The sequence below is a fragment of the Pelophylax lessonae genome, assembly GCF_965119305.1.
Source record: "Pelophylax lessonae genome assembly, chromosome: 5".
Taxonomy (NCBI): Eukaryota; Metazoa; Chordata; class Amphibia; order Anura; family Ranidae; genus Pelophylax; species Pelophylax lessonae.
In genome coordinates, this window is record NC_138772.1 from 235,698,287 (window position 1) to 235,720,262 (window position 21,976).

General features: G+C 42.4%; 1 protein-coding gene across 3 annotated transcripts in view; it reads right to left on the reverse strand.

Annotated features, from left to right (window-relative positions):
- Positions 1-21,976, reverse strand: part of TRIO (trio Rho guanine nucleotide exchange factor) — an 855,771-nt gene that overhangs the window by 665,454 nt on the left and 168,341 nt on the right. The gene's annotated exons all lie outside the window — the stretch shown is intronic.

The following is a 21,976-nucleotide window of genomic DNA, read 5'->3' on the forward strand; positions in this document are numbered from 1 at the left end:
CATGCACTGTAAATATCTCCTAAACCATGCCGGTTTAGGAGATATTATTTGTACCTACAGGTAAGCCTTATTATAGGCTTACCTGTAGGGATGTAACGATATCGAAGATATCGCGATATCGTATCGTCGCGGTCGTCTCGATATCGTCGTGGTTGGGTTACAATATTAAAAGGACAGGTGTCCGTCAAAAAGCAAGAGGAATAAACACAGTCCCGCCGAACAAATCATTGTTAACTACATAGACCAGAGTTTAAGGATTTTTTTTACTGTTTTTTTTTTTCTTGCAATGTAGATATTTTGATCTTTCTGATGAAAAACGTGAACATAAGCTAAATGATAGGTCAGTGTTTTTTTTTAAAGGCTTTTTGACTGACTATTTTATTTAAGTTTAAGTTATGTTCCTAAATACCAGTTTTAAAAGGCTGCCTTTATTTGCCTTGCACATTTAAACCTGACTTAACTTGATCTTTGTTTGCACTTAAAAGGGAATTGCCTATTTGTTTACAATTGTTCTAGCTGCTTCTTAACTTGAACATTGCACAGAAGAATCAGTTATGCAACCAAATATTACTATACAGAATATTGATGTTCCTGACTACAACTTGCACTTTAAAAGCACTATGTGATCAGTGTTTTATGTTGTCATGGATCCATAAATACAACAATAAATTGCCTGTTGACTGGCAAAAGCAGAATAAATGTCGGTATTTTTTCGCTATTATCATCACAAACACTATCATGAGCTATTTAACAATACCATGAGCTTTTTCCACAATATCGCAATAAATATCGTACCGTGAGGTCAATATGGAAATTGTATCGTACCGTGAGATTTTGATATCGTTACATACCTACTTACCTGTAGGTAAAAGTGTCAAAAAGCGGGATACTAACGCTTTAAGGTCCGAGCCACAGAAAAGCATCGAGGATGTGCGCCAATCGACTCACACCAAGAAATGTATGCTTTCCACGTACGATGATATATCTTGCTGGAAGATGACTTCCCCCTCGCCTTCACCATAGTAGGGATCACAGATCCAGACAGGCCTCTATCCCTCAGTACCTGGCTTTCAATAGCTAAACCATTAAAACCAGCGACTGTAAAGCAGGATGGTAAAGCAGGGACAACTGGTCTTCTCTGAGAGGAAGTCCCCAAGGGACATGTAAAGCCACCAGGAAGATCTTGATTCCTCACAGGACCTGCAGAAGAAGCCTTAGCTGAGGATGACACTGGCCTTACCATCACCCCCCCCCCCCCCACACACACACACACAGATTGTAATCACCATGGATACACGCAGGCTTTTGAAAGACCACATCTTACGGGCAGTTCCAGCGAGGTGTCGTCGTGGATGGTGGACATGGTGTACACATCTCACCTATTCCTCCACTTCACGGCCAACAATTCCTCGTTCCTCAGACTTGTTGATTACCCCCTTTGTGGGAAGCCCTTCCAGTTTGTTCTTCTAATAAGGAATATCCTGTAGGATGGAACCCAAAGGTGGGCCTCCTGCACGGAAAAAGCGGGGGAATGGGATGTTTCTGATGCTCTTATGTAAACAGTACAGACATATAGTCAAATATTAAAGTAAAGCAGAAGATGTAGATAGAATAAAAAGATATATCCTTTATTAACACATATAAAATCACATATAAAATTTACAAAATTGTATACGGCATATATACATATCTCCAGATGCCTGTTAAAGACAAAAGAACAAAAGAGCAGATCCAACTTCAATTTGTGCCATGCACATGTGCTGGGGAACTGAAACTTGGACCCAAAGACCCCTACGCGTTTCGACTAAGTAGTCTTCCTCAGGGGGAAAGGTGGTCCAGAGTTCCTCAGAACATATATCTAAACATACAATGTAGAGAAGAGATTCACATTAACTGACATATTAAATATCAAAATTATGTAGAAAGGCCATTATGTATTGTACACTTACATTCAGTATTGGTAATTGCACTTAGAAGGTCTGCACATGTAGCATATTCTGCAGGTCTCCCCTCAGGGATCCCCAAGAAAGGAAAGAGCCCGATCCAAGTCAGGGGACCACTGACTACTGACCACTGACTTTCTACATAATTTTGATATTTAATATGTCAGTTAATGTGAATCTCTTCTCTACATTGTATGTTTAGATATATGTTCTGAGGAACTCTGGACCACCTTTCCCCCTGAGGAAGACTACTTAGTCGAAACGCGTAGGGGTCTTTGGGTCCAAGTTTCAGTTCCCCAGCACATGTGCATGGCACAAATTGAAGTTGGATCTGCTCTTTTGTTCTTTTGTCTTTAACAGGCATCTGGAGATATGTATATATGCCGTATACAATTTTGTAAATTTTATATGTGATTTATATGTGTTAATAAAGGATATATCTTTTTATTCTATCTACATCTTCTGCTTTACTTTAATATTTGACTATATGTCTGTACTGTTTACATAAGAGCATCAGAAACATCCCATTCCCCCGCTTTTTCCGTGCAGGAGGCCCACCTTTGGGTTCCATCCTACAGGATATTCCTTGTGAAACAATTTCGGGATGGATGCACCCCCACTACTTATACCTTTTTACTGAGCTTTTCTTCCTTATTTGTTCTTCTAATAATTGTCCATGTATATGTAATATCTCTTTTGGAACAGTAGGAATGCCAGTAAGCAGACAAATTTTTCGCTTATTGTGATGTACGTTGGGCACTCAAGGGGCTGGACCTCAGAGTCTCTGTCTTTGTAAATGTGGAAGGCATGCACATATCCAGTGGCGCTTTCACAGAGCTTGTTGCAGTTCAATCCGTACCAGCCCTCCTACTGGGAATGTACTGCTTGAATCCCAGCCTGCCAGTGACATGGACAAGGGATTAGTCCACACAGAAGTTATGGTTAGGGACAAAGTTCAGCAAACCTCTTAGAAAAATAATCAATTAGGGGGCAAATTGTATATAGTTTATCAAAGTTTGGATGATCTCCAGGAGGGCACAGAGTTATCACTGAAATGCAGGAAGCACATGATCTTTGAAAAAACTGAATTGAATGATCACTGAAAAAAAATTGACATGTGATGGATGGGGTTGGTAGACTAATAGGCATGCAATTTGTTTTTTTTTTTTAAAAGCCCCATGTTAATCGTAAGGCCCAAAATCAATTCAACCTCCTCCACTGTTAGACGTCTCTAATCAAAAGGACGAGCACAGCATGTGTTGGGGTTGTTCTCAATATATTGTCGGGCAAAAAGATTAGTATGGTCTATGATGCATTGTAGTAACTCGTCAGGGAAAAATACATTTAAAAAACAATTTCAGAAAAATTGTCAGTGTTGGCCTGCACACCTGGCTGTGCTGTGATTTTAGCTCACCCTGAGCTAGAAGGCAGACATAATGGGTTTGCTAAGGCATCTGGAAGATGTGTTTGTACCCCAATTCTTTGGGTCTGGCATGAAATTCCAGTGCAGGAACTGAAGGACATGGAGGCCGCCCGGCGGGTAACGCTGATGGGATGCACATAGGTAGTCAGGTACGCTGATGGGCTTGCAGATGGGTACTAAGGTACTCTGATGGGCTTGCAGATAGGTACTCAGGTACTCTGATGGCTTTGCAGATAGGTACTCGGGTACTCTGATGGGCTTGCAGATAGGTACTCTGGTACTCTGATGGGCTTGCAGATAGGTACTCGGGTACTCTTATGGGCTGCAGATAGGTACTTGGGCTTACAGACAGGTCCTCTATTATTGCGGCAATCTGGGCATAGTACTGTATACTGTAATCGCTAACTCACTGTTCCCACACTCTCCTCCTCACACGGCATTGGTGTGTGAGGAGAACCCGGTAACAGCCAGTTACTGCAGTTTGTCTACATTTGTGACCGGCTGTGTTTGGACGATTTCATTGGCTCTTTACCCTGATCGGTGATGGGCTGTGCCCAAAGGGATACGCCTCATCGGCAATCGCTGCGGACAAGTGGCATGAATGAGGACATCACGTCACCAGCTGTGATTGGATACAGTCAGTCACGTGGTAAAGAGCCAGGTTCATTGGCTAATTACCCTGATCAAAGATCGGCCTGTGAGACATGACTCATCCCTGATCAGCGTGCGCAAAAAAAAAAAAAAGCTTTACAATCTCTAAGTACCGTGTCAAAAATGTCATAACTACTTTTTAATAAAATTATTTGGAACAAAAGGGTTCTAAAACCTTTCGAAGAACACTCTGCCCTCCAGTTATAGGAAGGGTACTACAAAGTCTACAAATCCCATAAATAGGAATGCGCAGACACGCAAACCCAGCAATCTTGGAAAAATCCTGGGTATAGAGGCACCAGTCTTTTCCAATATTATAAACATAATCCTCAATTGCAGAATGTAGCTGACCAACAATTAAACTAAAATGTAAAGTGCCTTGAGAAAGTATTCATAACCTAAATTTTCCAAATGTTTTCATGTTACAACTAAAAACTTGAATATATTTTATTGGGATTTTATGTGATAGACCAACACAAAGTGGCACATAATTGTGAAGTGGAAGGAAAATGATAAATGGTTTTTCAAAATTTTTTACAAAATATCTGAAAAGTGTGGCATACATTTATATTCAGTCCCCTTGAGTGAATATTTTGTAGAACCACGCCTCGCTGCAATTACAGCTGCAAGTCTTTTTGGGTACGTTTCTATTAGCTTTTCACATCTAGAGAAGGAAAAGTTTGCCCATTCTACTTTGCAAAATAGCTCAAGCTCTGTCAGATTGGATGGAAAGCATCTGTGAACAGCAATTTTCAAGTCTTGCCACAGATTCACATTTGGATTTAAGTCTGGACTTTGACTGGGCCATTCTAACACATTAATATGCTATGATCTACACAATTCCATTGTAGCTCTGGCTATACGTTTAGGGCTCTTGTCCTGCTGGCAGGTGAACTTCCGCCCCAGTCTCCATACTCCCATACTCTTTCCATTTTTGGATGATGGATTGAACTGTGCTCCATGAGATGTTCAAATCTTGGGATATTTTTTTTTATAGCCTAACCTTGCTTTCAACGTTTCCACAACTTTACGCCTGACCGGTCCAGTATGTTCCTTGGTCTTCATGATGCTTGTTTGTTCACTAAGGTTCTCTGACAAACCGCTGAGGGCTTCACAGAAAAGCTGTATTTATACAGAGATTAAATTAAACACAGGTGGACTATTTACTAATTAGGTGACTTCTGAAGGCAATTGGTTTCACTAGATTTTTAGTTAGGGGCAGCAGAGTAAAAGGGGGCTGAATACAAATGCACGCCACACTTTTCAGAGATTTGTAAAACATTTTGAAAACCATTTATCATTTTCCTTCAACTTTCACTTCTAGACCACTTTGTGTTGGTCTATAACAGTGATGGCGAACCTTGGCACCCCAGATGTTTTGGAACTACATTTCCCATGATGCTCATGAACTCTGAAGTGTAATTAAGCATCATGGGATATGTAGCTTCAAAACATCTGGGGTGCCAAGGTTCGCCATCACTGGTCTATAACAAAATCCCAATAAAATAAATTTACGTTTTTGGTTTTAACATAACAAAATGTGGAACATTTCAAGGGGTATGAATACTTTATCAAGGCACTACCACTGTATGACTTCAGATTTCAAGGACTGTAAATTGAAACAGTCTATTAGGCCCCGTTCACATACAAGCGATGCTACTTCGCACCGCGCCGCGACCTCGGAGCGGCTGCCACGGACTTCATAACATTGAAGTCTATGGCGGTCGCCTCTAGGTCGCCCCAAAGAAGCTCCGGACCCTTTTTCTAAGTCGGAGCGACTTGTGTCGCTCCTATTAGAACAGGTCCGCAGCTTCCCTGTGGAAGGCGACCTACGGCGACCTGTGAGGCGACCAGGTCGCCTCACAGGTCGCCTTAGTGTGAACGGGGGCTTAGACTCACATTCATTTCTTTGTATCCAATAAAGGTTTATACACAAACAAAAATGCCTTCTGTATGTTTATTGCTCAAGTGCAGGCTTGTATGACACCAGGGAGAATTTAAAATTCAATGTATTTTAATGGACCCCTTTTCACTAGAAGGCAGTCTGTCAATAGTATGATATTATTGTAGATGTAATCCAATGACTTCAAACATCAACAAAGTACATTGATCCACCATGAACTAGTAAGGATATATAGCCCATAAAAGTTGTAAAATTGTGCATATCACTATTTAAAGAGGAAAAGCTCTTCATTGTATTTTAGTGAATCACTGAATAGAATTTTCCATGTGGACAGGGGTTGCAAGCATCAACCATTTAAATTCACTCCAGGAAAACCACATACTTAATATCCAGAACTCATAAGCCAAATATTTTTATCATGATAAAACTGAGCAATCTCATTTGGATCCAGCTTGCAAAAATATTCATATATATGAAATATAATCCGGTTTTAAATGGCACAGTTCCTAATTTAATGCAATGTCAGCCCATACAATTCTAAATAAATGCACAGTACATGTATTTTTTCATATACAATAATAACCTACTTTTATAAAAATTAAAAAAAAAAAAAAAATCAATTTTCTATGCAATGTCATTCTGTAATGCTATGGTAATCAAATGCACAAAGTTGTGTCTAAGTCTATAAGGAATGCTTTAAGCAGCAAAGTTCCACAATCAGTCTGCACAAATCATGAAATCAAATGCACAAAATTGAATAGCAGTCCATAAGGGATACTTATCCCATCCACAATGCATAGTGTCCAGGAAAGCTCTCCACCAGTTTTGCTACAACCAGCTGGCTATATCAGGAGACAAAAAGTTGACAAACCAGTGTTTCAAAAAACCTCAATTTTAAAATTACTCTCCTTCAATAAATTATTAGATGAAGTGGATTTTCTATTCAGTCGAGTCTTAAAGAAGCAGAAAAGTAAACTATTCCTTAAACCAAGGATATGCAAACTGTGGCCCTACAGCTGTTGTAAAACTACATCTCCCATCGTGCCTCTGCCTCTGGGTGTCATGCTTGTGGCTGTCAGAGTCTTGCTATGCCTCATGGGACTTGTAGTTCTGCAACATCTGGAGGGCCACAGTTTGCAAATCCCTGCCTTAAACTGTTCCCCTCCCCCTCTGTTTATAATAAATAAAGATAAGTATACAGATTTTTTTTTTTTTTTTTACAGGGTATGCAGGATAGGTAGGAGGAGGGAAAATTAACATTTGTAAGAACAGTTAATGTTAGGCCCTGCATAATTACAATTTCTAAACCCAAGAACACCATCTTCTTAGACTCTACTATATACCGTATATACTCGAGTATAAGCCAACCCAAATATAAGCCGAGGCCCCTAATTTTACCACAAAAAAATGTGAAAAATGATTGACTCGAGTATAAGCCTAGGGTGGTTAATGCAGCAACAACTGGACCACCACGAGACCAAAAACAGGGGCTGCGGGCATGGTATGGTACAGGAGACTGCAGGGCTGCGGGCATGGTACAGGAGATGCAGGGCTGCGGGCATGGTACAGGAGAATGCAGGGCTGCAGACATGGTACAGGAGAATGTAGGGCTGTGGGCATGGTACAAAAGAATGCAGGGCTGTGGGCATGGCAGAGGAGAATGCAGGGCTGCGGGCATGGTACAGGAGAATGCAGGGCTGCAGGCATGGTACAGGAGAATGCAGGGCTGTGGGCATGGTACAGGAGAATGCAGGGCTGTGGGCATGGTACAGGAGAATGCAGGGCTGCAGGCATGGTACAGGAGAATGCAGGGTTGTGGGCATGGTACAGGAGAATGCAGGGCCGCAGGCATGGTACAGGAGAATGCAGGGCCGCAGGCATGGTACAGGAGAATGCAGGGCCGCAGGCATGGTACAGGAGAATGCAGGGCCGCAGGCATGGTACAGGAGAATGCAGGGCCGCAGGCATGGTACAGGAGAATGCAGGGCCGCGGGCATGGTACAGGAGAATGCAGGGCCGCGGGCATGGTACAGGAGAATGCAGGGCTGCTCCCATGGTACAGGAGAATGCAGGGCTGCGGCCATGGTACAGGAGAATGCAGGGCTGCGGCCATGGTACAGGAAAATGCAGGGCTGCGGCCATGGTACAGGAAAATGCAGGGCTGCGGCCATGGTACAGGAGAATGCAGGGCTGCGGCCATGGCAATGGTACAGGAGAATGCAGGGCTGCGGGCATGGTAATGGTACAGGAGAATGCAGGGCTGTGGGCATGGTAATGGTACAGGAGAATGCAGGGCTGTGGGCATGGTAATGGTACAGGAGAATGCAGGGCTGCGGGCATACTACAGAAGATGCAGTGCTGTGGGCATAGTACAGGAACATGTATGGCCTTTCCCGAGCGGTGGCGCATGCGCGGTGACATGGTGGCGCAATTTTTAAATCTAAGGCGCCTCAGGAGCACGTCAGGCCGGCGACATTTTTTTTATGACTCGAGTCTAAGCCGAAGAGGACGTTTTCAGCACAAAAAAACGTGCTGAAAAACTCGGCTTATACTCGATAATTAATTTTCAAATTCGGAACCTTGGTATACGACATTATCCTTATGTCCAAGTCCCTGCTTAAAAAAAAAAAAATCAATAGGTAGTCAATGGAGCAATACTAATGGGAAATGTGCTGTAACATGGCGGGAAGTAGGCCTGCCGTCCTGGAAAGTTCGTAGAAACACAGTTACCGGTAAGTCTAACGGACGGTTTTCTCCGATCACCTTCCAGGACGGCAACACATGAGAGGATAATAAAGTAACCATAGGCCTACCTTAGGGTGGGACCACTGCCTGTAGTACCTTTTGGCCAAAGGCTAGGTCTTGCTGAGACAGCACCTCCACTCGGTAGTGCTTTAGAAACGTGTCATGGCTAGACCAGGTGGCTGCACTGCGAATGTGTTCCCAGGAAGCTCCCGCTTTTTTGGCCCAGGAAGTTGCCAGTGCTCTGGTTGAGTGTACCTTCAGCTTTGCTGGCGCAGGAACACCTGAAACCTCATAAGACATGGTAATGGCTTGCCTGACGCACCTAGAGACTGAAAGCTTTGACGCTTGTAGTCCTTTTCTTGGTCTAGAGTCGAGGATCAAAAGGTGATTATAACTCCTAAACTCCCTGGACCTCTGTAAATAAGTGAGGAGACATCTCCTCACATCTAAACAATGAAATTGAATTTCCTTTTTATTCCTAGGACAGAAGGATGGTAAAACTATTTCCTGCTTCCTGTGAAAGGAAGATGCTACCTTGGGCAGATATAGGGGATCTGGCCTAAGAATAATCCTATCCTATTTTTTTTGTTGGTTGAACCAGATGGATTTGTGTCTTCTTTCAACCTGACTATGTAACTATCTGGGAAGATCAACATAAATGGTTCTTTAATTGAAAGACCTTGTAAGTCCCCTACCCTTCTGGCTGTCGTGGCAGCTAATATGAAGGCTAGTTTTAGGGAAAAAAACTTAAAGGGAACCTCTTCTATAGGTTCAACAGGGCTTTTAGATAACACCTCTAGAACCCTAGTCAGGTCCCAAGGAGGGAACCTGTCTCTAGTGATAGGGGTAGGTCTATCCCTGGCCATTAAAAATCTTTTAACTAAAGGTTCTTTTGCAAGTCTCGCATCTAGAAAAACAGAGAGCTGCTATTTGTAACCGAAGGGTGTTAAAAAACTTATTAGGGGAAAAAAATTGGCCTTCAAGAAATATAAATCAGAGGGCACAGTATCGGCCTTCCAGCAATACAAGGAGGAAAATAAGAAGTGTAAACACGAAATCAAGATGGCTAAAATCAACTTTGAGAGACAAATAGCGGAGGATAGTAAAAAAAACCCAAAGAAATTCTTTAAATATATCAACAGCAAAAAAACTAGGGCAGTGCATATTGCACACATAATTAACGATGATGGGAGGATGGTTACAGAGGACACTGAAAAAGCAACCGTGCTGAATTCTTTTTTCTCGTCAGTTTTTACGCAGGAAAAGGAAGGGTACACTGACCATGACTGTATGGTTAGTAGTAATACACAGGACTTGCCACTATGGCTAACAGAGGGGGAAATCAGGGAAAGACTGGTTAAACTTAACACAAACAAATCACCAGGCCCGGATGGCGTACATCCGAGAGTGCTCAAGGAACTCAGTATGGTTATATCTAGACCACTGTTCCTGATCTTTGCTGACAGTATTAGGACAGGAGATGTACCAGGGGATTGGAGGAAGGCTAACGTGATTCCGATATTCAAAAAGGGCCAGAGACATATCCCGGGAAATTATAGGCCTGTCAGTCTGACATCAATAATATGTAAACTTTTGGAGGGGATGATAAGGGACTATATCGTAGAGTATGCTAAAGACAACAACATCATCAGTAGTAACCAGCACGGGTTTACAAATGGGCGTTCTTGTCAAACCAATCTCTTAGCATTCTACGAGGAAGTGAGCTGTGAGCTAGATAGGGGGAGACCAGTGGATGTGGTGTACTTGGATTTCGCTAAGGCGTTTGATACAGTTCCCCACAAGCGCTTAATTTATAAAATAAGGTCTGCAGGTATCGACAGCAGGGTTTGCTCTTGGATACGGAATTGGCTAAAAGGCCGTGTCCAAAGGGTAGTAATAAACAGCGCATACTCAGACTGGTCTGAGGTAGTAAGCGGGGTGCCCCAGGGCTCAGTCCTGGGACCAACCTTGTTCAATTTATTCATAAACAGCATTGAGGACGGGATCAGTAGTTCGTTATCAGTTTTTGCAGATGACACAAAATTGGCCAGGGCAATAACTGCACAGCATGAAGCAGATATCCTACAGAATGACCTGGACAAAATTACGGAGTGGGCAACGACATGGCAAATGAGGTTTAATGTGGAGAAGTGTAAGGTTTTGCACTTGGGGACCAAAAACATAAAAACACAATACACGTTAGGAGGGGAACCCTTGGGGGAATCAAAAATGGAGAAAGATTTGGGAGTCTTAGTTGATGATAGATTAGGCAACAGCATGCAATGCCAAGCGGCAGCTTCCAAAGCCAACAGAATATTAGCATGCATAAAGAAAGGGATGTATTCCAGAGATAAGACTATAATCCTTCCACTTTATAAAACTCTGGTCCGACCGCATCTGGAGTATTCTGTCCAGTTCTGGTCGCCAGTCCTCAGGAGGGATGTGTTGGAGCTGGAGAAAGTCCAGAGAAGGGCAACTAAACTGATTAGGGGGTTGGAGGACCTTACCTATGAAGAGCGGCTGCAATCGCTCGATTTATTTTCCCTGGAGAAAAGACGTCTGAGAGGGGACATGATAGCAATTTATAAATATCTTAATGGGGATCTCAGCTTAGAAGAAAAGCTGTTCATTCGAAGGAATTGCATGAGGACTCGAGGACATACAATGCGATTAGAGGAGAAGCGTTTTAACCTCAGGCAACGTGGGGGGTTCTTTACTGTTAGGGCTACAAGATTGTGGAATTGTCTACCACAAGAGGTGGTTTCTGCGGGTAGTATGGTGACTTTCAAAAGACTCTTAGACTTACATCTCAAGGATCAGGAGATTGAGGGCTATGTTAGATGATTACAGTCACACACACCTACACAGGTTGAACTGGATGGACTATTGTCTTTATTCAACCTCGCCTACTATGTAACTATGTAACTATGTGTTAGCCGCCACACCCTTCTCTACCCCATCTTGTAGAAAATCCAAGATTATGGGGACAGAGGCAGAAGAAATTTGCTTCTGCCTACGCCTAGTACAAAATGTTTTCCAAACTTGTATATTTTACTGGTTACTGGTTTCCTGTTTAGGAGGAGTGTGTCTATCACTCTGTCCGAGCAGCCCTTTAATCTAAGGATCTGGCACTCACTAACCAGTCCATCAACTGAAAGAATTCTGGCCTGGGGTGCCAAACTGGTCCCTGCAATAGGTTCGGAAACTGGGAGGTTTGGAAACTTTCAAGGAGGTGCTACCGAAAGCGCGTTCAGGGTCGCAAACCATGCCCTCTTTGGCCACATAGGCGCAATCAGGAGGAGGCAAGGCCCAGGGAATGACTGCTGTAAAACTCAAGCTATAAGAGTTAGGGGGGGAGGCATAGGCTAACTCGAACTGCCATGTCTGGGCCAGAGCATCCAGGACCAACATCCCTCTTTCCCGTGAAAGGGAAAAGAACCTCTTTACCTTTCTGTTTTGTAGGCTGGAAAATAGATCCAATTCTGGGCAGCTGAATTTTTGGACTAGTGTCTGAAATACCTTGGGATTTAGCTCCCATTCTCCTTGTCTTATTGGATGGCGGACTGAGGAAATCTGCTTCCCAGTTGATATCCCCTTTTATATGAATGGCCAACAGGGAGATCACTCTTCCTTTGGCCCAGCCTAGGATTTCCTGGGCTAGTACCAACAGGGGGGTCTGGACCTTGTAACCCCTTGGGGATTCAGTTAAGCTACTGTTGTAGCATTGTCGGAGCAGACTTTAATTTCCATGCCTGAAATGGAACTCTCGAAGGCTCTTAGGGCTTCGCCCACTGCTCTAAGTTCCCTGACGTTGGAGGAGGCCTGGGCCACTTTCTTGTCCCAGATGCCCTGGGCTTGGGCTTCCTCTAGATGAGCCCCCCACCCCCAGTTGTTTGCGTCTGTGGTGACCTTCAGAGGGCTCCACTGACCCCAAGGTCTTCCCTTTTCTAAATTGCTTGATATTGACCACCACTTCAGGAAGGTTTTTACCTAGGGGTGAGGATTACAATTTAGTCTCAGGGACTCGCCCTTTTTGTCCCAGGAGGAAAGGTGGAAGAATTAAGGTCTCTTGAGTGTAGCTGCGCACATACTACTGCTGGTATGCTGGCTGACATGAGCCCTAGAACTCTCAGGATCTCTCTCCTGGAGCACGAGGGGGGTGACCCTCCACCCTCTTACTGAAATACTACCTTTTCCCTTGGAAGGAAAAGACTTTGTACCAATGAGTCTATCCGGTACCCTAAATAGGTCTGAATCTGGGCGGGCTCCAGGGATGACTTTCACATGCTGATCAACCAGCCTAGCATTTGTAGGACTGTTAACACCTTTTGGGTGTTTGATCTCACTTAGTCCGCTGACGGACCAAAAATCAGCAGATCGTCCAGGTAAGGAATCAAAGCTATTCCCTTGAGATGAAGATAGGCCACCGCCTCTGCCTGGATCTTAGTAAAAATCCTTGGACTGGCTGCTAGACCAAAGGGGAGTGCTCTGAACTGCCAATGTGCAGTCCCTTCCTGGAGGACCACCGCAAATCTCAGAAAGGCCTGGTGTTCCGGATGAATTGGAACATGCAGGTAGGCATCCCTGAGATCCACAGTAGTCATAAACACATCTGTCAACAGGTTTTTGTGGACTGTATAGAAACCTTCCATTGAAAACCTCTTGTACTCTAGGAACTTGTTTAAGTTTCTGAGGTTTATTATAAGGCGGTATTTTCCCAAGGGCTTGGGTACTTACGAACATGTAGGGGGTAAAAGCCTTGGTAAAGCCATTGTTCTGCCATGGGAACTATCACTACTTATTCTGCCAGTTCTTGAATCCCATACAAAAGGGCTCTTCTTTTTAGTACATCCATTGGAGGATGAGTCAAAGTCACTTCTAGTGGGGGTATGGATGAAAAATCTAGGTGGCAGCCTTCCAGAATAGGTTAATAAATGTATGGGCTGACTGAAATTTCCTCCCATTAGGAAATGAAATGAGACAGTCGCCCCCAACCACCCCCCCCCACTTGGACTCTGACATCACTTTGTTTCTTTGACGCTTGAGCTTGGAGAGGGGAAGAGCAAATTACCTCTTTGCCTACCTTTACCAAAGCCCCACTTCTTATTGGGTTCTTTTTTGGCTCTCTGTTGACTTTGCCACAAGGGGCCACCGAAAAAATTCCTATATCTCTCCCTTTTGGGCTTGCTAGGAAATTTCTTCCCTTTCTCAGAGGACCTGGACAATACTTCATCCAGGCCTGAGCCAAACAGTAAGGACCCTTCAAAAGGTAGCCCACAGAGCTTGACATTTGAAGTAAAGTCGCCTTTCCAAACTTTAACCCAAATGGCTCTCCCTAGCTGAATTAATGAGAGCTCTGGTCTTAGCTGAAGCTATTACTGATTCGATTGCTGCATCGGCCAAGTAGGCGACAGCTTTCCCTATACCTGAAACGGAATCCAGCAGGTCCCCGGACTTATTTCCCTGTGAAAGGTGTTTTGTAAGCCCTTCAATCCATAAATCCGCATTCCTAGCCACGCAGGTTGTAGCAAGTCAGAATCATTCCGGTTATTAGGCAGTCTTTTAAAAAAAAAAAAAGACACAGGTCCATTCAGCTCAACCTATGTGTGCATAAGTGTGTGTAATTCAACAATTCCCATAGTTCTGTATATTCTAAATCCTGAGGAAGACATCTAAATGTTTTATGAAGCAACCAACATTCTTAGCTAGTCCCACTTCCTAGAAAAGAGATTTCCACATTTTAACCGCACCAACAGTAAAGAACCCTTTCCTCAATCAAAGGTTGAACCGTTTCCTGTAACCCCAAATTGTGGCGGTTTCCTCTTAATGGACCTTGGAGTAAGCAGTCTATTACAGTTACTAAAGTCACCTTTGATGTATTTGTACATTATATTCATATCCCCACTTAAGGCAGTCTTCTTCAGAGTGAACTAATTTATGTAATTGAACCTCATAGCAGAGGTCCTTTACCCCCTTATTAGTTTAATTTTCCTTCGTTCAACCATTTCTAATTCAAGCGATGGACTAAATAGAATTTATAATCTAGCAGGTGTGGAGTTCAATCAAAAGGAAGTGAACATTAACGCTGGTCTAAAATGTGCCCCCAAAAAAACTATTAATAAATTTAGCATGTATATTGATATACAGAAATACATTAGAAAAATGAACTTGAAAAAGTATTTTTTGGGGAACACTGACTAATAACACAAGGAGACCGAATAATAGCACCATAGGGATAGACAGTGGTCTTAAAAATAAATCATTGTTTAACCCTCTCATTCCCTCCAATCATCAAGTGGAGGTGTTTAAAAAGTTGGTATTACAAGAGGTGGAGGGTTTGTCACCCAGGAAAAACATTAACCCTAGACACGTCCAGGAGGGTATTAAATCTCTTGAAGAGAAGAAAGACATAATCATCAGGCCCGCAGATAAGGGTGGTGGTGTGGTTATTTTAAGCAAAGAATTTTATCATTCTCAGCTAACCACCATGCTGTCAGATAGAGATACATACTCTTTACTGGATAAAGATCCCACATTATCTTATCGGAAGGAATTGAACAATTTGGTTGATTATGGTTATGAGACTGGGATTATAATAAAGAAAGAAAATAAATATTTGAATCCTAGCTTTAACTGCATACCCACTATTTACATATTGCCTAAGATTCACAAAGATCCTCAAAACCCACCAGCCCGCCCAATTGTGAATGGGATAGGTTCTGTGAAATCTAGACTAAGACAGTACCTCAATCGTTTTCTGCAATCGAGTGTTGTCAAAACAAAAGTTTATTTAAAAAAGGGTTTTAAAAACTTCCTTCAATTGCTCCAAACGGTCCAAATACCTCCACAATCGCAGACCTACTTAGTAACAGCCGACGTTTCATCATAGTATACCGCCATACAGCATGATGATGCCAAGTTGGCCCTGAATTGGGCCCTTAGCCAGCGTGAGGACCTCCCATTCACTCAAAAAATTTCTTTAGGTATAGTCTTAGACTTTTTTCTAAGCCATAACTATTTTTGGTATAATGGCTCCTTCTATACCCAGAAGAAGGGTGTAGCCATGGGTGCTCGTTTTGCGCCATGTATAGCTAATCTCTTGAATTGGAGGATCGTGTTAGCTTTGGTAGGCCGAGGCCGAGAGCTGAATTGCTCTTTTACAGACCATTCATAGAGGATCTCTTCTTTATCTGGGTGGGTAGTGAGGAGTCCCTTAAATCGTTTGCTGAAGATTTGAACAAAAATGAAAATAACATCAACTTGCAGTTTAATTGGAGCAATTTTCAAGTTAATTATCTTGATGTGACAATCTGGCTGTGTGAGAATCAACACTAAAGGTTTTCTTTATAGCCACGGACAGGAATCGTTTCTTGCCTGTATATAGTGGCCACTACCCTCTATGGTTGAGGAACATCCCCAAAGGCCAGTTTATGAGAGTTAGGAGGAATTGTTCTCTAGACTCAGACTTCATATCTCAGTCTGAGGTATTGAAGGAACGCTTTATGGAAAAGGGTTACAATGAACCTCAACTGAATAGAGCTATTGATGAAGTGAAAGGCCTTACTCAAGAAACATGTTTGGAGGATCGCATTAAATCAGTGAACTCGAAACATGAATATAGTTTCATCAGTAGCTATCACACACAGTATAAGGAAGTGGAGGATATTTTCTGTAAATATTGGAAAATTTTGACAATCGACAAAGTCTTGTCCAGCGTTCTACCTAGTCATCCTAATTTTATTTACAGAAAGCCTCCTTTAGCCGATAGGTTGGTTAGAAAAGTTTTAGACCCACCAAAGCGCCCTTTGATGTTTTGGGACATCAAAGGTTTCTATGCATGTAAGGGGTGCATTTCTTGCAAAGAGATTTCTACACCCATTAGGGGTCTTAATAAATGTACCTCTTTTGCGAATAGGAAGGAGTTTGAAATAGACCAGTTAATTTCCTGTAACTCCACCCATGTGGTGTATGCTCTTCAATGTCTGTGCGGTTTGAAGTACATTTGGACGCACGAAAAGGCTTTTGAGTAAACGGGTATCGGAGTACATTATTAATATCCGTATTGGATTTAAAAATCATAGTGTTTCAATGCACTTCAGGAAAAAGCATAGCAGAGACCCCACAGGATTGAAGTTTTGGGGTATTGCTATTACCCCTCAATCTTGGAGAGGCTCTAACAGAGTGAGGGAGCTGTCAAAGAATGAAACAAGGTGGATATATCTGACAGACTTTGCATCCCAAAGAAATGAATGTCGATTTGGATCTGAACTGTTTCATTAGTGATTTATAATTTTTAACTACGAGTATTTTTATACCAATTTTTTATTTTTATTCTGAGTATTTTATGTAAATTTAATGCTTATGTGAGAAGGATAATGGACGCCCAGTAGAAGATTTATTTTTAGATGTATGTGATATGCTATCGTGGAGCTTTCACAATTTCAATGTGGTTTTGTCTTATGTGTGTCTTGTGGTTTTGTCTATGTATTAATTTCTAATTAATTTCCTTCTTTTTATTATTTAATTGGGTTATTCTGTTACACATTCATGTATAATAGATGCTACATGTCTGGCATTGGATGGGTAATTTGCTTCCTTGAATGCGATTTGGGGGAGTGAATATATCATGTAGCAAAAGATGTTCTATGTTTGGCATTGGAGTGTTAATATCCTTCCTTGAATGCGATTTGGGGAAGTAGACATTATGTAGAAAGAGTAGGCACATATTTGGTTAATTCCTGCAGGGGTTTATCCCAGCGGATGTGCACTATAAGAGTATGAGCCGTGCCGTGTGGCCACGGGGCGAGACCACACGGATTGCATATCTGATTACATCCAAGTGCAGCGGTTTGCCGGGTGTCGGAGCTGAACTGTCCTCACTGAATACCGCAGAACGGAGAGCGGTGAGCACATAGTAGGCTGTGATAACTCGGTCAGCTATGCTTTGATGGTTTTTATCCAATGGTTACTTTGTAAGTGCATAGTGTAAGGGGATGTATGGGTGGTCTTAATAAACTTTCTAAACAGACTTCACTATGAATTGTTCATTTAATTTCTGGATCCAATTGATACTATCACCCTACGAGATCCAATCTGCAGTGAGAAAATGAGAACTGCTCATATATCTTTGGATTCAGTGTCGTGAAATCTGCTTATACTGAGCCCATACTACATTCATATGTGGTGAGTGTTCCTACATGTGGGGGTGATCGTCCACGAGGTGTGGTGAAGGTTCAATTAAGATTTAAAGACTGTTTCTAGCCACACGGATCTCTCTCACCATTATTTTCTCATTTACTTTGTGATTGCGTCTCAGCAAGAAATCAGTGGACTTTATATGTTTTTTTTTTTTTTTACCTATTATTTGCACTAGATATTGATGGGACTTGATAGTCAGAGTGAATGACATATCCAGTGTCTCTCAATAGGATTTTTGTGATCGGAATGATATGATTTTTTGTTTTATCACAGTGAAACTATACATTCGGCACTAATTGATTGGTGTTTAAAGCGCTGCTAATGTATGTTTAATTTATTATCATACATATTTGTTATACATTTCCTTATCATTTATAGTAGGTGCTATTGTCATCAAGTTTTGTTCCATAGATCCTTATTTCAATATTTTGGTGCTGGGTGGTTGCATTTATTGTTTTTTCACTGGTGTAACCCTATTAGTCATTTCTAATTCAACGTTTTTCCTTAGACCTGGTGACCAACTGAACTAAATATTCATGATAAGTTCAAAATAGTGTTTTGTAAATGGGCTGAATTACTGATTTATTTCTTGAAAGTATGCCCTTTTGAATTTACTATTGCTACATGTCTGATCATCACCCCCAGATCCTTTTTACATCACTAATTCTCTCAGGAGAGCACCCCCTAATGTGTTTTCCATGTGTATTTTTGGCACCCAAGTGCATAACCTTACATTTGGTTACAGCGCCCCCAGTGTGTCCGAAAACCACCGTGCCCACAGTGTGTCTGAAACCACCGCGCCCACAGTGTGTCCGAAACCACCGCGCCCACAGTGTGTCCGAAACCACCGCGCCCACAGTGTGTCCGAAACCACAGCGCCCACAGTGTGTCCGAAACCACAGCGCCCACAGTGTGTCCGAAACCACAGCGCCCACAGTGTGTCCGAAACCACAGCGCCCACAGTGTGTCCGAAACCACAGCGCCCACAGTGTGCCCGAAACCACAGCGCCCACAGTGTGCCCGAAACCACAGCGCCCCCAGTGTCAGAAACCACAGCGCCCCCAGTGTCAGAAACCACAGCGCCCCCAGTGTCAGAAACCACAGCACCCCACAGGCCTCCCCAGAGACAACCCAGCACCAGCTCTCCTAGAGTCATCCTCAGGCTTTCCTACTCCATTCATTAGTCACAGTGTTTTAACCACATTCTTGCACTGTCTCGTCCCAGTCTCCTCAGCAAGATATTCTTGATCATGGATTGCAGCAAGGCCTTCACATAGATTCCTCAGAGATGTTAAACTATTTTTAAAAAAAAAAAAAAAAAAAAAAACTATTTTTGTATAACTATATTAAAGACTGCATGCCATGGAATTGTAAAAATATCAGGGGGGTTATCAGCTATGGTAGTGTGAGCTTTTTGGTTTTATTATAGGTTGCCAAAATGGTTCGATTTTAGGGCAGTTTCGGCTGATATGGAGCAAAGAACCTCTGTCCACAGCATTTCCATCAAGTTGAGGGTCAGTTGGGGGACATGGAGGTACACCTGTGCAATCTTGTAAAACATTTTTAAAAGACTGCAGGGCCCTCCTACTGATAGAGGATATAGAGTGGGGAAAATACTTATTTGATCCTCTGCATATTTTGTAAGTTTGTCCACTTACAAAGAAATGAAGGGCCTATCATTTTTTACCATAGGTGTATTTTAAATGATAGAGACCATTTCATTTACTCCAGAAAAAACACGTAATACAACATGTAATAAATGGAGTTTCAATTCAGTAGTAAAATAAGTATTTGATCCTCTACCATCCAACAATAATTCTGGCTACCACAGACTGACTATAGTATGTGCTCATGTGTTACCCAGATTAGTCCTGTCAATTAAGGGGCTCCTAATGACACATCGTTATGTGTATAAAAGACACCTGTCCACAGAATCTCTTTCTTCCAATCAGCCCTCGTTCACACTGAAGAGATAAGTCATGCCAAATCGCTTTACAAGTTGCAGCCCATTGCCGGCAATGCCACCGTTCCAATCGGTGTGATGCCAACTTTTCGGTGCCGCACTGATATGCAAAAGTAGTTTCTGCACTACTTTTGACAATTTTGGGTGTGACTTCAATAGACATCTGTGCATGAAGCCGCACAGATGTCTTTCAAGTCACAGCCCAATTCATGGCTTTAAAATTGTGCTATTTTAGATGAAGTTGCACGATTTCAAAGCCGTGCTCAGTGTCTAGTGTCCAGAAGGTATAGTGCTAGAATTATTGGTCTTGCTTGAATGATTGCGGCGATATTCCACGTGTGGTTTAAACACGGATTACATATTAAACTGATTGCAAACCTCTGACTTGAAAAATGAACAAAGCACATCCTTCTACACAGTTAACTTGTCTCAAAGCATGATTTCTCCCCACTGTCTAATTCCTCTGCTATATTTATGAGCCACTGCTGAAAGGTTTTCCAGACTCCAAAAGATGGAGGGAGATGGGGTAGAAAAGCAGCTCCAGCCTGTAATTTATAACTTCAGCTGTACATGTTTCCTGGGTGCTGTGAGAATTAAGGGGGGGGGGGGGGGGTGAAGCAGCTCTGAGGTTACACAATCTCTCCTTTAAGACCTGTGCAATGTGTGATGTCGGAACCCCCCCCCCCCGCCTCTGGAAGCTCAGAAAAGTGGTGCAAATTTCGGACTTTGAACTGATGTAGAGAAGAGATGGCTGCACAAACAGGTATAACGTATGTAGGGGAATTTGTTTTATCTCTGCGTACCACTCTCTGCTATTCATTTTACTGGGTATATATAAGAGTTTACAACCACCATTATCTGTGGTTTGTGTGTCAACAAACAAACACCAATGCCGAAAACTCTGCTTTGTCAAATATGATACTTGTGTGCCTAATTTAGAGCCAAAATCAGATGCATAGGTTCATGTTCTAGCCAGCTCCTGCTCCAATTGAAGGGGATTGAGTGTTGTGTGAGCCTTTGGAAAAGTGAATGTTCACCTGTGGTTTTGCAATGGCTCCCTTTCACCTGGACTCTCCCATAGCTACGTGTGAGAGCTGAGTGAAGACCATCCTGTAGCAAATCTGCATGGAAAAACAGCAGATGAAAGTGCCTGAGTATTCTATAGAGCAGAGGTTTTCAAACTATGGCCCTCCAGTTGCTCATGAACTACAATTCCCATCATTCCTTGTCATGTCTCTGAATATTATTATTATTATTATTATACAGGATTTATATAGCACCAACAGCGCTTAACAAAATGAAGGCAGACATTACACTACAATTTGGAACAAAAGGAATCAGAGGGCCCTGCTCGTTAGAGCTTACAATCTAAATATCAGAGTTTTACAATGCCTCATGGGATGTGTAGTTCCCCAACAGCTGGAGGGACATAGTTTAAGGATCCCTGCTATAGAGGCTATAAGCTGAAGTGTCAGCAAACTGTGCAGCCTGTGGTGCGATATCAGACCTGGTCATCCATCTGAGACTAATTCTGACTGGTTACGTTTTCAGCTTCAAATTTAAAAATGCAACACTGTAGTGAATTCAAATAAAATATAGCCCCAGTCTTTACCAGTTACAGTCAGAAACAGAGGGTGACCCTGTCTTCCTTGTCTACAACTCTGACTGTATATTAGGTCCAGGTTTTGCAATCACAGTGGGCATACCCCCAAAGAAGTCTTAAGGGACTGGGTTCCATTTCACCATATGCGGCTGAATAGACACGTTGGCAAAGCGAGTGCCCATGCAGGATCTAGTACCTGAAGAAACAGAGGCCGTGTCTATAGCATTGGGTCCGGGTATGGCTCCCAAGATCTACCAAAGTTGCACTGATCTAGCATTAGAAGGCAGTGAGGAGCAGATTGCAGAGTTAAAGGATAAAATAACCAAGAAAAATATAAGGGTTAAGCGAAGATAGATTTATAGAAGGAGAAGAAGTCCATCACTTTTTGTTGGCCCATTCAAACTGTTTTGAGACATCAATTTCCAAATTACCCCATTTTTTTCCTTAAATTGTATATTTACTCAGTTTAAACATTTGATATGTTTTCTATTGCGAATAAAATATAGATTTATGAGATTTGCAAGTCATTCCATTCTGTTTTTATGTA